The sequence below is a fragment of the Eretmochelys imbricata genome, chromosome 1, assembly GCF_965152235.1.
Source record: "Eretmochelys imbricata isolate rEreImb1 chromosome 1, rEreImb1.hap1, whole genome shotgun sequence".
NCBI lineage: Eukaryota > Metazoa > Chordata > Testudines > Cheloniidae > Eretmochelys > Eretmochelys imbricata.
In genome coordinates, this window is record NC_135572.1 from 125,526,301 (window position 1) to 125,538,083 (window position 11,783).

The window sequence follows — 11,783 nt, forward strand, 5'->3', positions numbered from 1 at the left end:
CAGTCAATGGAGTTTTTCCTTTGACTTCAGTGGAGCCAGGATTTCATCCCAGGTCTCTAGTTTGTGGCGGAAATGTGATTAGAACTCAGAATTTCCTAGCGCCTAATCACATGCACAATTCACTAGAATACCGTGACTACCAGTCTCAGCTACTAACAATTTCTCACACAGACTAAACACCCTGATGTCACTCTTTTGCATGCTTGTTCTGCCTTTTTTTGTTTCTACATTTGCCCATGAAATAATAGAAAAAATGCCCTAGCTACATAATTTTGAGTTGACACATTGGGGCCATTGATTCAAATACTTTAGTACACACAGTCCTGTGGAAATATGAGACAATAATAAGGATAAACATGGATTTTTTGGAGGGTGGGAGAAATTACATGTGCATTCTACTCTTTTAATTATGGTAGGCAAAAGGATTGTTTCATTTCTTTTTATAGATAGTTACAACTTATGGAGACATTATTACTATGGCAGTGACAGGATCCTTCTTTCCCCTTTCTTTCTGAGGAAATTTTACAAAAATGTAGAAAAAATAAATGACACATATTTCTGAAGAAACATGCTTATTTTTATAACATCTACTATCCTTGAATCACTAATGATCTTCAGCTCTGTAAAGTGACACAATCCACGTGGCTGGAGATCTTCCTTGTTGACCGTTAAAGCAGACAGTGACATGCTCACTCCTCTTCTGTAAGTAGCTTAGTAAATCCTTTATGTTGCATTCTTCCCTCAGTGTGCATGTAATTCCCACTGCAATCACAACTCCAAGTGGCAGTGGTAATATAGAGATTTGGTAGAACGTCTGATTCAGTACCTTGAAAAACATACAGTGGTTGCAGCAGGATGTGGTGGAATCAACTAGGGCCTGATAGTCTTTGGAGACCATAAAAAAAAAGCCCTATATGCTATACTAATACATACCCTCTCAGTTGAATCACTGGTCAGTGTTAATGGGAGTTATATGTACCAAGAAGAAAATATAATCTTTCACTTTGTGACTTACCCTGTTGGTAAAATGGTGCCTCCTTTTGAGTTACTCCCTCCTTCAAAGCTGTGACCCAGGTCACATGGACGCAATCCAGCTGCTTATATTATACCAGTTATTTCTTGCCAGTTAGCCTCTCTAGCAAGGTCAATGGTAGGCCATGGACTTCTGTGTTTGAGGCATTCTTCAAAAGAGGTACAATGTCTAATGTCCCTTGAATATTGGGTGTCTGTATGGGACAAGGTTTGCATTATCAGCCGGTGCCTAATTTATTAAAAGTCAGCCTAAGAATTTGCTGATTTTCAATAAAGATTAAAACTTGATGCAGTTCATACACATTTTATTGAAATTTGATATTTAATTAAAATCAGTTGAAGAATGTAGAAAATATCAAATTTTGAAGCTGAAGATATTTATTGAAAGGCAATACTTTCATGAATCTAGGCCTATGATATGTATTAATTACATCAAAGACAGGTAAATATCTCTGTTTCTTTGTATTGATGTATGTGGATGTTTTATTTATTATTTTGTTTGAAAATTTCTAAATCTGTAATATTTTAATTATGTTGAGTGCAAATTTGACAATGCTTTGCCTTTATTTTTATATTTTTTAAACTTGTTGCTTTTGCGAAATTATGAGCAGCCAGTATGGTTTACAGTACCATTGTATTGTTTTGGTTATGTATACATAGTATGTCTGAGTTTACAGACATTTCAGGGATTGCTAAAATGAAAAACGCTCCAAAACCAACTGGTCTTAAAGTTTGTACCCTTCTGTTATTGTGGAAGAAACCTTTTTTAGGTTTTGGTTATGTCAGCATGCTCCTACATGAATTCACCAGACATGTAGAGTTCCAGTTCCAGAGTGTATTATGTTGAATCACATGATATGAATGTACATCTTGTAAAAGTGAGATATGAATAAACTTATAAACATTTGTAATCATGTGTTAAAGAATACTCAAAATAACTGATGCCAAAGTGATTATTTAATAGTGGACCATTTATTTCATTAAACATACATAGACAGAGCTTTTCATTTATTTACCATTTTTCATTCTTTAGGGTTTTCAGAGAATGAATACAATACGCTATACCCTGCCATCAGACTGTGTCCATTGAAGTCAATGGAAGTTTTTCAAAGAAATTGATAGCAGGATATGGCTCAGCGATGATGAACAGATGCCACAATTTTAGGCTTTTACTTTTATATCTATGACTTTTTTTTTAGGGCTGCTAATTTTTCATCTAGCATCATTCCTTTAAACAAATGACTATGCATGCGTGGCCATTTGGGGACTATGTGGATCTGATCCAAAGCCCATTGAAGTCATGCTCATTTGGCCAGGGGCAAGGAAAATGGTCATGTCCCTCACTGTCTGTATACTGGATGCAATTTTCTCTCATAACTTAACCCCTGCTTGCAGTAAAGCCAGCACCCTGATGTGGAAAGGGATATCCAATTTACCTTCTTGTCACTGCTTATTGCACAACTTCATTATCAGCCTGGTCTAAAACCTACTGGAGTCAATGGGAGTCTTTCCATTAACTTCAATGCACTTTTGATCTGGCCCTAAATTCAGAGATCATTCAAGAGTTAAACCATACTTCTAATCTCTCTGGAACCACAGTGCGTGATATCCTTGTTGTATTTGAGCTTAATAAGCCTTACAAGAGTGGTTGTTCCTTATAATGGGAACTCCCAAATTTCTGCCAGCGTGCCTTTTTATTAGAGCCATATTTATTTTATTTTATTTTCTGTATCAGTTTATGTAAATTGAAGTCAGAACAAGAATTTGGCTTTTGTAATCCTGCTCTTTCTATGAGTGCCTGGATCTGTTTGAAGCTCCTACATTTGCTCTTTGTTATGTAGTTAGAATGCCGTCAGTACATATCTCAATTACTGTTTCACACCCAGCCAACACTACTCATTGATATCCCGCTTTTCCTAAAAAATATTATGAAGTCAGTAACTATGGAAGAGATGGGATATCATGAAAAAAAAATCTTTACTTTCTATTCCTTGAAAGCACTCAAACAATGGATGGTGATCAGTAATGTGTACTATAGGATCTATCAGGCAAAATATAAACTACATAACTTTGTGCTAAAAGAGCAGCTCCTGCACAAGATAATTTCATAGCAATTTATAAATAAGTGTTTTTAATTCTCTTTTTCTGTCTATTCATATTCAACTAAAATATTTAAAAGAGAACTAAAGAAAATAATGGTTATAGGAAATTTAGTAATGTCAAAGTACAATTACACTTTTTTTGGAGCTTTGGTCTGTAGGAAGTGATTTATTTTCAACTGCTTCATCCTTTTCCTCTCCATTTTTGTTGAGAAGAATAAGTACGTTCCTTCAAATATTACTTGTCTGATTGTTTTCTGAAATCATTGGCAATTTTGAGGGTTATTTCCTGCCCGACTTTGTATTTATTTTTCTTCTGCTTTAAGTGAGAATTTATTTTCAGTTCCAAAAAGTTATAGTTTGACCTATTGCCATTAGCATTTTTGGATACTGTCTCTAGTTCTCTTTGTAGAATTTGAATTGGATAAGAATAAACACAGTAACAAAATAAAGTCCTTAAAAGTTGTCAGTAAAAATGTATTTATTTCTTTCCTGAGGAGCTTCTCTCTCAGCCTTTTTTCCTGAGGTACAGAAATATAGTGATGAACGTATGAGGAGAGAAGAAACAGGATGGGGTAGCTGTTGGCCATAGTACATCTGAAACATGGAAAATCTCACACATATATGGCCCAATCCTGCATTCCTTGCACATCGAAAACTCCCACTGAGGTCAATGGGAGATCTGGGTATTTAAGGTATGCAGGATCAGCCTAGAAAAGATCGATCATCTAAGCTCAAGTACCACATACAAAAGAGTATAGAGTGAGTACCAGAACAAAGAAGAATGTGCCTTATTTCCATTCTCCAAACCAAATACCCAGACTTCATTACCATATCATTTAGGAGAATAATCCTGCTCTGACATAATATCTTTCATTAAACTAGCTCTCAAACTGCTTTACAAACTTTACTGACTGGCTGTAAAAAATATAGTCTTCAAAGGCCGATCCAACTCCCATTAGGTCAACAGAAGGAACCTATTGATTTCAGTGCTAGATGGATTGTGTGCTAAGGGTGAGAACTTATAGTGAGGTGAAGTGGCCTCCCTCCAGACTTGAGAGCGAGAGACCACTACATTCCCCTTGGTGGGCGGAGCCATACCCATCTTGCACCCCTTGTCAGAAGTACCAGGGCAGGACAGGAGTATAAAGGGAGGGCCCTACAGCTCAGTTGAGTGGAGTCAGGAAGGAGACAGACTTCTCCAGCCCGCTGGCAAATGCTGTTGCTGTGCAGCGCCCTGCCAGAGGAAACCGACCCTGCAGAGGGGTTGCCAGTACTGCCGAGGAGACAGGACTCTTGGACTATGGATCCCCCTGCCCCTGCCCAGACTGTGGTAGGAAGTAGCCCTAGGAAACCAGACTTTAGTCAGGTTTTGTTGCAGGACCATGGGTCAGTGTGTTTTGGTAGGTTCCCCGCTGACCCAGTGGTGGAACCATTTGCTGCTTTTAGGGCCCTAGGATGGGACCTTGTGGAGCAGAGTGGGCCTGGGTCCCCCTATCCCCTGCCCCCAACCTCACCCCTTGGGTGGTGGCCTATTCACCCCTAGGCCAGAAGGCCTATGCTTTACTCATATCTTGCCCCAGCCAGGAGACTGTGGGACCGGACTATATGTTTGCTGGCTGCCTTAGCCAGGAGATGTAGGCAATAGCCTGCCCTCTGCTCTGCCCTACCCAAAGTGCCAGAGCTCCCCTTATAGACTTAATTGCTGTCTGCCCCAGCCAGGAGGCTGTGGTCTAATGACTGCTTACGCTTTGCCCTGCCTAGCGGGCCAGAGCCCTAGACTCCTGATTGGTGGCAGCTGTAGCTGGGAGACTCTAGGCTAAAGACTGCTTACTGCTCTGCCCCACCTGAGGGGAGTAGAGCTCCAGGCAGTTAATGATTGTTTGCTTCTGCTAGAAGGCTACGAATTATAGACTGCTTACTGCTTGGCCCCACCAGCAGGACTCGAACCCGAGTGCTGCTGCCTGACTCAGTGAGGCACAGTGGCCTCCCTCCCGACTTAAGAGCCAGGGACCACTACAGAGTTGTATTAGGGAGGAAGGAGGAGATACACATTTCCAGTAGGGTTAGCTGGAGGCACTATGGCTGTGTAGGCTAGGAGTAGGCATAATGCCTCCATACACCCAGGGGGCAATGAGATATCCAGCAGCAGAATTTACTACACCCGTCTGCAAACAGACTGTTGTCTCCAGCATGGGTCCGCAGACACAAATTAGTGATGGAGTTGATGCGGAGGCTACTCTCCTGGGCTGAGAGTGACATTTTGAGCTCTGGCTGTTCTCCACAGTGTGTCTTCTGGGAGCGTAGTCAACTAAATTTGATGTTTGGTGGGGTTTTTAAAAAATAAACAAAACACAATGACCGATTCAGAAATGTTTTATTTAAAGCAAAACATTACAGTTTAAAAAGAAAATTAGAACGTGAAAAAGATCACACACTGAGCCATTCGGCTCTTTTAGTCATTTTTCGTTTTTTAGATGGCAAAAAAGGGGTCACGGTTTCTTGATCCACCCTAGTGTCGGTGGTCGAGGCCTTTCTGTAGCTCACAAAAGCTTATGCTCAGATAAATTTGTTAGTCTCTAAGGTGCCACAAGTACTCCTTTTCTTTTTGCGAATACAGACTAACACCGCTGCTACTCTGAAACCTAAATTACAGCTGTTTCCTATGCAGGTACATGGAAGGAAGATCTGTTGACCTATCTATTAGGTTTCTATTGCACCCACCACTGCAGCATCTAAGCATTTTCTAGGTAAATTAGACTTGCATAGCTAGGTTTCTAAGACACTTGATGCAATCTTCTGTTCTTTTTTGGTTATAGAAAGCTGTGATTGGGGACTATATGTACCATTTACATACAACACCCCTCCCCTGACTTAAAAGTTTGGAAATTAAGTATAGAATTAAGGTTGCCCATGCATTATGACAGTCTTTAATTACCTGATTACACACTATTTTTTCCATAGGACCTCTGCCTCATTCAGTGCACAGAATGGACTGTGTTCAGGTTTTGTGCTGTGTTCTGAAGGACCCCTTCCTCATTCACTGTAAAATGAAAGGTAGGCATGTGTAGAGAATAAAGCAGGTAGCAAATTAATGCAAAAAATAAAGGCTGGTCTTGTGCTTAAGACAGTTAAGAACCCCTCTTTCCCCCCTCAGAAGGAGGCGGTTCTATCCTGGGCTCTGCTGCAGATTTCCTAAGTGCTTCTGGACAAGCTGTTGGCACCAAAATTTTTGCATGTGGTCACTAAACATGTGTTCTTCATTATCTGGGTGCCTGACTTGAGACACCTGGGGCCTGATGTTCAGAAGTGCAGAGCATTCACCACTGAAATGGAAATCAACCAAAGTTGTGGGTGTTCAATACATTTAGTAGTAAGGCAGTGTGATTTGGAGGTCTGAACACAGAGATTCAGGCAGTCCTGAGGTCTAATCTTGGCTCTGTGATGGATTTACTATCTTGCCTTAAGTAAGTCACTTTGTCTTCTTGTCTCAGTTTTCCAATCTATCAAATGGGTATAACAATACTCTCCTATTTTGCAGGGTGGCTGTGACAATACATAAATTAATGTGTGTAATACACTCAGATACTACATTGCCGAGCACCATATCAAAACCCACCAGGTAACTAATAGCTCTGTCTTCAATGCAATGATTGGATGATGTGCAGTAAATAAAGCATGAGGCTAAAAACAAATATAGAACAGCTGTCTTATTCACTGAGCACTGAAAAAGGCAGTGGTCCTGTGGACAAAATGGTATGTGACTCATGTAATTAAAGACTGTATCATAATGCATAAGGAGAAGGGGCAGAAATAAGATTGCACAGTCAACCTTAATATTGGCATTTCTTAACTTTTGAGTGCTTGCTTTTGCAGCCATAATAGCATTCTATAAACACAAAAGGGTTTTGGTTTTTTTTTTGGGGTGAGTGTAATTTCCTAGTTGTGTGTGTGTGTGTATATATACAAATAAAAGAAAAACGCAAAACAAAGTTCTATCCCATACACCTGCAAAACCTCCTCCCCATCACATATCACTATCATTTGATCCCTGAACCTTTAGCACCGTAATACAATGGTCACCAATTGAGATACAAAGTTAATTGCATTAGTACAACAGTTTTCAATCTGTGGTCCACAGACCCCTGGGGATCTGCAGACTATGTCTAACGGGTCCACAAAAGGTTGTTGTTACCATAGAACAATGGTTTTTAACCTGTGGTCCTTGGACCCATGGGGGTCCGGAGACTATGTCTAAGATTTCCAAAGGGGTCCGCACCTCCATTCGAAATGTTGATGGATCCGCAAATGAAAAAAGGGTTAAAACCACTGCATTAGTCGATAGGAGGACATAGCCGATGAGAACCAGCAACTAGAGGAAGGTGATAGCAGGGGAGGATAATGTCCTGGCTAGCTCTTCAAACCAGAGTTTCTCTTATCTTCTTTAAATGTGTGGGCTCTGATTCTCCCCTTGCCAGATATGAGTAAATTCCACTGAAGTTACTTGTATCTTCAGGGCAGAGACGATCAAGCCCCCAAACTCTGGCATTTGATCCTAATCTAATTATTTTAACTTTTCTTCCTTGTCAATTACTCAATAACCTTTTATTCTACTAACCCCAGACTCCACCCAGATTGCTTCATCTCTCAATGTCTGCTCTTTCCAATGCCTTATTTTAAAAGGGCCATACACATGCTACTATCACTCACCTAACTCCACAGCTGGGCATCACGTTATAGTGCAGGCATTATTTTCCTTATTATTTTACACGAAGTTATGACATATGGAGATTACAGGTCTCAGCATGTGAGACTCCATCTTGAGCTGAATGGTCCTCCACTCATAAGAAGATGAAGCATTGCCTGCTAGTATTACAATGTGCTCTACATGAGGCTACACCTTAAATCAGCTCAGAAATGGAAGCTGATATATCTTGCTGGCAGCACATAGCACCGCTGCTCTGTGATATCTGCATTGGCTGCCTGGTTTTTTCCAGGTGCAGTTTAAGGTGTTGGTTTCAACTTATAAAGTCCTTAATGGCTTGGGATCTACCTACCTCAGAGATGACCCTGGTGCTTGAGCTGGACTCTACTTGGTATATAAGAGAGGTGAGCTACTGGCAGGGAATTTCCTCAAGTTTGGAACTTACTTCCTGCATTGGTCCACAATAGCTCTAGTCTGTTGTCTCTGAAGGAATGATGCAAGACATCTATTTACCAAGGCTTCTGAGGAATGATCTGGCCTCAAGTGTATTTCTATCTATTTTCATCCTGCTTATAATCATCAGTCCCAGAGTAGCAGTTCACATTTTGCCCAAAATACAATCAGTAAAAGGAAGAATCCTCTGAAGTTTAAATTCCTGGCTACATCCATTAGGTTAAGATGAGTCATATCCAAAATGCACTTTCTTCCAGTCTGGAGAGTGAGACTATCATACCTCTGTCATCTCGACTAGAGCCTTACTGAGTTCCAGGAACTGTATGTTCCTCTGTAGCATTGCATGTACTCCCTTCTCAGCTGTTTGTTCTGACTTCTGAAACACCACTTACCCACTTGGCTAGCTCACAAGAGGTTTTCGGTTTGAAAAACTAGCAAACTTTAAAGAATCTGCTTTAAAAAAAAATTTCTTGCTAACTTAAAATCATCATCATCACCATATTTTCCAAGATTGTTTATGGGAATGCTCCAAATGGTCCTTTTTGCTATGAAAGTTTTATCTATACATGGAATATTGTTAGCACTTATCACTGGCATTGTCAGAGGATTATTATCCATCCTAGTGTTTGCACTTTTAAATATCTGCATTTTGTGAAAATACAGTAATTTTGTTTTAACTAGCTAAACTGACTTGCTGTACCTACGGTGCTCGGAACTGAAGAAGCAGACAGAGTTCAGCTGTTTACATATGGATATAAGAATGATGAAATAAGTTTATTTCAGAAACTCAGTGTAACTATGGCAACACAATCATTGTATTTCAAATGGGAAACATTTTCTAACTTGGCAACTGCTCATAACAACTTACTGCAATTATTGATTTATGCATACCTCAAATTTTGCAAAGCAAATTAAAAAGTAAAGTCATTCCAATCAATGGGGATACATTTAATACTGATACTCAAAGAACATTTTATTCCTATTAAATAGTATTATGGAAAAAGCCTGTTAAAACATCATTAAAGAGCAATGTCTCAAAAACACATCTCACAGAGACCAGTTTAACAAAACCAAAGTTTCAAGTCTCTCAAGAGGAAATAGGGTGTTACTTTTTCAAGTCTAGTCTAGCAAAATTCTAGAAATTTCCAACTAAATGTCCAGAGGGGAAATAGGATTGTGACGGGGTGGTCCACTCACTGCTAGGCTGATGCCACCTCTTGGTCACTCTGGGGAATAGCTTGTGAGGTTAACACCCTTCTAATGGTTGTATGCTGTCATCTTCCTTTTTCTCTGGATCTGCGTTCCCTCTCTTGCTTCACGAGCTGCTGCCTCTTTGTGACTTGGCTCTTCGGGCAGGTCACCATAAGTCCAGCCCGGCTCATTCCTCCTCATCTGGGCTCCCTCACTCAGTCAGGGGATTACTTGGCCACCTGATTCCCCTCAGCTCTGGTCTTTGGATTAATTAGTCCCCTAGTTACTCTGCATTAACCCTTTCTGGGAAAGTGTGGGGTAAACACCCCCATCACATATCCTCCCTCTCAAGACTGCAACATTTGGGTTCTCCCCTGGAGCTGTTACAGCTGGGCACACTGGACATCCTGCTTGTGCTCTAGGTCTCCAGCCATGAAGAGCAACTTGCCATTCTCATCAGCCTGAATTTCCCACTCTGGAACTCTGCTGTCTGGTGACTTCTGGTGACACTTGCAAAGCCACTTGATGGCTTTCAATTTCACCTGTTACCCTGGGTCCTTGTGCTGTAGGCTCTCTCAGCACCCCTTCTCCCAGGGTCTGAATCCCTATCTCGCCCTGGTTAGTCTCTGTATGAGTTGCCATATCCTTCAGCCTGGCCTCTGAGGGACACTTTTGTCTCTTTAATTTTTCATTTCTCTTCTCCTTGTCAGCCCCTTTGGTCTTCTCCACCACATTAACGCACCCCCTCTGGGTATCTGACACTTCCTTTTGGTTCTTTCTGGACCCTTTACACTTATTTTGGCTTGTCTATTTTTAACTCTTCCCTCAATGGGACTCTGCCCTTCCCTGAACTATTGTTCTGTCTGTGAGGACACTGCCTCCTCACATGTCCTGGTTCCCCACAAGTGAAACAAGTATTCCCCCTTCCTGGTTTCTTTACAGGTCAAACGTTGGGGCTTTTCTTCCTTATTTCCCTTAAGGCTAGGGTTTGTATCTTCCCAATAGGGGCACTCTCTCAAAGCACCCCTCCACCCACAGGCATAACAAAGCCTTGCTTTGGCTTCTGGCCTCCTGACCCTGGGGCCTTTTTCTTGCCCCAGGCTCTCTAGCCCTTGCTCACCTTCTGGAGGATCTCGAACAAATATAGCAGTTCTTCAACCAACTGTAGGAGGTATCTCTGCACCTCCCAGTGTCTCCACTGGTTATCTAGAATCTTTTCTCATCAGGGCCTGTGTTGTATCCTCCTTTGTTAATCAGCCCCCTTCACTGGGAGCAGAAAGTCTGTGGTGGAGCTTGGGAGGGTACACCTGCATTCTGCAAAGAAGGCCTTTGCACATGATGGCTCCATTTTCTCTTTACCCAAGTGTCTCTTCTACCACCTTTCCCATCCTCCTTATATCAGGGGCAGCTGTCTTAAATAGTCTCTCAATTTCTCACACTCCCCCTTGTATTGGGGGAATCACCCACACAGTCTTTCGAACTCCCCTTGTATCCAGGGCAACCATCATTGCCAGCATTCCCCACCAAACTGTGATGGGGGTGGTCACTCACTGCTAGGCTAGCACCACCTCCTGGTCACTCTGGAGAATAGCTTTTGAGATCAGGACCCCTTCCCATGGTTGTATGCTGTCCTCCGCCTTCCTCTCTGGGTCTGCAGCCCATCTCTTTCTCCACAAGAGGCTGCTGCCTCTTTGGGACTTGGCCCTCCAGTCAGGTAATCATATGCATGTTTCCCTTTCTGGGGTATCAAAGTCTTTCCTTGCCAGCAGTCCTAGACAGTCTTCCTATTCACTGCCTTGTAGTGCTACTTCCTCAGAGGCTGGAAGGGGAACCCAGGCCCGTCCACCCTCTGCTGTGTGTTCTGGCTCAGGGACCCTCTAGCCTGCAGTCAAGGTCTGTTCCCTTCTAGACCTTACTGCCTTTCCCTGAGCCCCATCCTATCTTCCCCCTTCTCTGGGCTTGCCAGCCCAAATGCACCTCCCTTCTCCCAGGGAGTGACTGCAGACTTTCCTGGCAGCCCCCTCTGCTTCAAATTTCCTATCTTTATATGTCCAGCCCAGCTCATTCCTCCTCAGCTGGTCTCCCTCACTCACTCAGGGGATTATCTGGCCACCTGATTCCCCTCAGCTGTGACCCATTAGGTTAATTAGCCACCTGGTCACTCTGATTTAACCCTTTCTGGGCAAGTGTAGGGCAATCACCTCTTCACAGGGATATAGCTGAATATTTATTTAAAGAGTACCTAAATGTTTAGTAAAAATTCATAAACCTTTGTATTAGGAGTGCATGGTACTTACAGGTTG